We start from the raw sequence: 6173 nt of genomic DNA, 5'->3' as shown, positions 1-6173 counted from the left end.
CTTTAAATAGCCACAGGTAACTATGAATACCATAAAAGGATAGAATGATTTGGATAGCTTGTCTAATCTAGGTGGGCAGCTTGTATCATTATCAATTGGCATTGAATTTATTGGGTGGGCGTCCTGTGCATTGAGAATTTATTGATATATAACACTGACTGATAATTACAAGCTTCTGGAGTTTTGATTTACTGGGTTCTGGGGATTTGTAAAAGCTAGTCACAGGGGGTAGATACCTGGGAAGGTACAAGTGGCTCTGAGGCAGGAGAACCGGAGCTGGGAAGTCTACTGCCTGGGGCTAGACATGGAGGCAGTGAGACCAAAACTGCCAGGGCAGAAAGTAACCATAAATAGTGCATGATGGTACCTTTTTTTGTTTGTTTGTTTTTTAATATTTCTCTCAACATAGGAACTTTGATATCCTCTTGGGCTCCATGGAAACCTGCATCTAAGTGTACATAAACCCACATAGACACACACATACATATAATTAAAAATTTTATATTTCTTCTAAATAATGGTATAACTATCTTGTTTATGGCTGATACCTTAATATCCAGGAGTCTTTGGAGTCTCTGATGTTCCCTTACAAATGGACTTCTATGATTATTTAGAATGGACTTTGATGTTGTGTCTCTTTAACTAAACAAAAGGAGTCACATTCTTGCTAGGGCTTACCACCAACCCATGCATATGTTTTCACCAGATTTACAGTACCAGACATGGATTCCCTCCTCATAGACAACCAAAGAGTAGCTAGTTACACAATTAACAGTTGCACAATTATTTCACAGTCCTATCTTGCCTAGTAAGTAGGTATTATAGTTTGTGGAACTCACAATGATATAATACCATTTTGTCTTTTTTCTACCAGTATTTTCTATTACTGTGTAAGTTAGTGGAAAGGAAAAATATCTGCTCAGTTCAAGCTTGATTCCTTTATCTAGAGCAAAGTGTATTGTGTATTAAACTACAGAGTCTTATCTTATGGATCATCAAGTTCTGATCAGCAAACAAGAGATTGGTCAGAGTCCTATATTATTAATGGCCTCTACGATCAACAACTCATAAGGTAACCAAAACATTATTATTTTTCTTTCTTTCTTTTTAAAATAATCATCAGTATTTAGAGACAGAATTTTGGAGACTTTTCATTTCAATTATAATACACAATAATAGTGTGGCTCCACATTCTGTTTTTCATATGTATTCCAATTTGATTAACCTTGAGCCCATGCTTGCTACCCCATCTCCCCCATCTGTCCAATCCTTTGTGAGTTAACCTTCTACCCACAAATATTTCTACCTTCTACTTTGAACTTATCCACATTCTACAAGTCACTACTACACTTTCTTGGCCCTCTCCCCACAGTTGCTTATTTTTTATTTCTCTTTTGTTTGTCTTTTATAAGTACTTTAACATATATCTGGAATTTCAAAACTAGAATACACACATGAGAGGGAATATAAGGTGTTTGTCTGAATTATCTCACTTGCTATACACTTTTCTGTTCTTTTCATGCACACATCCAATTTCCCCCAGACACCATTTTGCTTAAGAGGTTGCCATTTCTCTATGTACTTTAAAGTATTTGTAAACTATTATACAGATGAAAAGATTAAGCTTTTCATCTCCTCTTGTCTTGGTTAGCTCAAACTTTCCTTGCCACTAATTGTAGTTTGATTTTGTATTTCTTATTTGTTGGTTTTTGTTTTTGTTTTTTTTTTTTCAACTTGATGTAAACTAGACTCACCTAGAAAGATGAATTGTGGAATTATCTCCATCTGGCTAACCTATTTACATGTCTATGGGGGAATTTCCTTGATTAATGCCTGATGTGGAAGGGAGTCATCTGCTGTGAGTGATGCTTTCCTTGAGCAGTGGGTTCTGCTTAGGGAAGATAGTAGGGTAATCTAACCGCAGAGAGAAAGAGAGTAAGCAGAATTCCTCCTTTCCTTTTTGTTAGTTTCTGTCTGCAGTATCTGTGCTAAGATCTTTCTCTGGTTTCCCTTGATGGTGGAATGTAACTTATATGCTCAAATAAACCCTTCCCTCCCAACATTGATTCAAGTCAGTATTCTGTCATAGCAATGCAATTGAAGTAGGATGGCTTTCTTTGAGTTTCATTTCCCATTTAGCATGGTTTTTTTGTGGTGGTGGTGGTGTTCTTATCCATCAACATCTTAATATACATTATTAAGTCATTTATTTGAATGGTTTCATTTTTCCTCAAACTATGGACTTCCATTTGACTACTTCCTTGTGAGATTTTAGTATGCTATACTTTCATTTTTATTTAGTTCCAGGATTCTCATAGTTTTTCTTGTTTATTCAATGGCTTATTAATATTTCAATAGTGTAATGTTTACATTACATGCTATGAGCTTGTGTACTTTTTGGAACTTTTTTGGTGATTGCTTTTAAGATTTATTTAATTGTGTCATATTAAATAGAAGAACTGATTTATTTGTAAATTTGATGAAATTTGCTTGTTTGCCATTAAGGGGTCTAGTATACAGAAACTTTCATAAGTTACTGAGAAGCATTTGGGTACAATATTCTGTAGTTTGCTGCAAATCCATGATCTCTCATGTCTTATTACTACAACATTTCTCTGTTTTCTTTTTATCTGGATAACATTTAGTGATGTGGGGTATTGATGTCTCCCTACTATCACATGTTGGGTTAATTAATATATGGAATAATGCCTGGCTATATTTGTTTTATGAAGCTGATTTCCCCCAAGAATGGTATATGTGTATGGTTTGAATTTTAATGTCGTCTTGCTGGATTGTTCTTTTGACTAGAATAATTAGTTCTTCTGATTAGTTTTGGCTCAAAAAAGTAGTTTGTTAGATTTTAAAATAGCAATGCTTCCTGTGTTCTTTATTTCTCTTCCTTGAAATATCTTATATTTCCAAACTAATGTACTGTGCTTTTTTGAAGTCAAGGTGTGTTTCTAGTAGATAACAAAAATGTGGAGCTTGTTTTTTTTTTTTGCTTTTTCGAGACAGGGTTTCTCTGTGTAGCCCTGGCTGTTCTGGAAGTCACTCTGTAGACCAGGTTGTCCTCGAACTCAGAAATCCACCTGCCTCTGCCTCCTAAGTGCTGGGATTAAAGGAGTGTGCTACCACTGCTTGGCTGGAGCTTGTTTTTTAATCAAATACACACATTTCTATTGTCTGTTATACTAATTTATTTTTATATTATTTACTTTTCTCTGTTGCACATTGGATGTGTTTATCCTTCTCTATATCTAAGATATTCCTTTCAATCTGCACTGTAGGGCTATGTTGGTATTCATAACTTCCTTTAGACTGTTTATGTTATAGAATATATTTTTAATCTTAAATTACAAAAGATAGTTTTGCTAGACATATTAATCTGTATTGGAATCTTTGGTAATTTAGGAATTATGAAATATTTTTCCAGGTTTTCTAGTTTTTAAAGTAGATACTAATATATTAGCAGTTATCTTCATAAGCCTGTCTTTATATATGACATTTTCCTTTTCCTCTCACAGTTTTTAGAAAACTTTGTTCTGTATTTTTAGTTTTTACTATAGAATGGCTTATGTAACTTTTTTGAGGCTTCTCCATTTAATGTTCTGAATACCTTTGTATCTATATAGACATTTGCCGTAATATTTGGCAATTTTCACTATGATTTTATTGGAACTATTCTCTGTGTGTTTGATGTGAAGTTTTCTTTTTCTATGGCCATAATTCATAAATTTTAGTCTTTTCCTGTTAACTCAAGCTGACTTGAGATGTCCTAAGGAAGAGGAACTTCAGAGACTGAAACTCTAGGAGGCAGCAGACATGGGATTGCCCTGAAGGGGAGGAATCTGGGGAAAAGAGCATTTTCCCCGCTAGCAGTGTCAGTATGGAGTTCTAAGAAATTTGTAGTCATCATTTTTGTTTTGGTGTCCAGTGGTCATGTCTTGCATTTAACAATTGTAATATTTCTTCTTACATGTTTCAATGTTCTAATGCTAATGACTGTACTAGTTATTGTTATATTTGATCCTCAGTTTCTCAATATTCATACAAAAGATGCATTTTCTGTACTTTTGTTTTGTTTTATATTAATTAAAAACCCAAATATTCTAGGTTACACTTTATAGATTCAGAAAGAATATTTCTACTTACTAATTCACTTTGGTTATAAATAAGAAATATTTTAGTTCTTTATTTCTACTTTGCAATGTTTTAAATTTTAGAAATGTTAACTAAAATAAACTGTTTCTTAAGGTGCTGTTTAAAAAACATTGCTTTTTGTCTGAGTATTTTATTGCAGCAATAGAAATGAAACTAGGACAACTAATACATGTTCATCTCAAGAATCCTTTTAGTGGTGAACCACAAATTTGGACTTTTTATTACCAATTCCTACAAAAAGGATCATATATTTACATTTTATTTCTTTTTTTTTTTTTTACCTTAAATACATTGTCCATTTTCAAATATTTTCTTGACTTTGATTTCTGGTTTGTTCTGCTAATCATCAGAAGATATATCTTATCTGGTATGAATGCTATACATTTATTAATTGCTGCTTGAATATATATGTCATTGTGAATCTCAGTATTAAAAACATATTTTTTGTTGGGTGTGTTTGTTAAAGTATGCTTTGAAAAAAGTGTTGTTTAAATCTTCTACTTATCTACTGATTATCTAATTGTTAAATATTGATGAGGTATTATTGAGGTTAGGTAAGAGCTGTGAATTTCTTTCTATTCTTATAGTTATGACAGATTTCATTTCATATACTCTGAAGCCAAGCTTTATATATACAAATGTCTGTGATCATTGTATGCTGTTAGTGAATTTATCATATAAAACATATAAAACGTATCGATATGATTTTATTGGTAGTTAAAAGAATATGGATCCTACTGTTATTGATATAACTTGATACTTTAATTCTTTTCTATCTATGGTTTAATCAGTTCTTATAACCATGACAGAATACCCAAACAAAGAAACAAGGAAATAAACATTTTGGCCTAAGATTTCTGAAGTTTCAGTCAATGATTTTTTGCATCCAACTCTCAAGCTTTTGATAATACACAGTTTGGCAGAGAACAGATAGTAGACAAGCTGCTGACTCATCACATTTAGGAAGCAGATAGCCCAACAGAAAGGGCCTGCAACCACCTAGATCACATAGGACATGTCTTCAAGAGCTTATTTCCACCAACCTGACTTTCACTTTCCCAGGAGGGGCTGCGGACAAGGCATGAATCATGTACACAGGTGACTTCTTGTGAAGCTTCTCCCCATCTTAACTTGTAGAATAAACCCTTCAGCTCCTTGGGTCCTTTCTCTACCTCCTTCATTGGGGACCCTGTGCTAAGAAGGGTTTGTAGCCCCTTAGGACAAAAAACAATATGAACTAACAAGTAACCTCAAAGCTCCAAGAGACTAAACCACCAACCAAAGAGTACACATGGTGGGACTCTTGGCTCCAGCAGCATATGTATAACAGAGGATGCTCTAGTAGGTCATCAATGGGGGGAGAGGACCTTGGTCCTCTGAAGGTTCTATGCCCCAGTGTAGGGGAATGTCAGGGCCCGGAAGCAGGAGAGAGTGGGTTGGTGAGCAGGGGAAGGGGGAAGGGAATATTTTTTTTCTGTTTTTTTTTTTTTTCAGAGAGGAAACTGGGAAAGGAATTATCATTTGACATGTAAATAATGAAAATATCTAATTAAAAAAAAAGACCCTAAGACAGAACAACAACACCACCAACAAAAAACTTGTAAAATAAAGGCTAGAGCCGGTGATTGGACAGTAGAAAGGAAAGTGGAGCTGAAAAGTTTGGGGGGAAGTAGGAGAAACAAGAAGGGAGGATGACAGGAGAGGAGGAGGTGGAAGGAAATGGAGCAGAAGTACTTGGCCTGGAGAAACTGCAAATTATAAAGGATCTCATAGATGGGGAATATAGTAGTGTAGTGGTAGATCTGCCCAATGTAGGCATTCAGCTTGTATTCATACTAGTTGAGTTTTGTTTTCTTTCTTCAGTCTTATTTGGGTTAGAGATTTACTGCTACAAATTGGTGCCCAATATATTGATTAGAACTCAACGAACCTGAGATAAAAGTTCACTGCCCCCCAAAGCCCCCCTAATATGGCTCAGGCAGTGATCTAGGCTGCAGCAGTATATATTGAAA

This window comes from Mastomys coucha, unplaced genomic scaffold, assembly GCF_008632895.1.
Source record: "Mastomys coucha isolate ucsf_1 unplaced genomic scaffold, UCSF_Mcou_1 pScaffold20, whole genome shotgun sequence".
NCBI lineage: Eukaryota > Metazoa > Chordata > Mammalia > Rodentia > Muridae > Mastomys > Mastomys coucha.
This window is presented reverse-complemented; position numbering follows the sequence as displayed.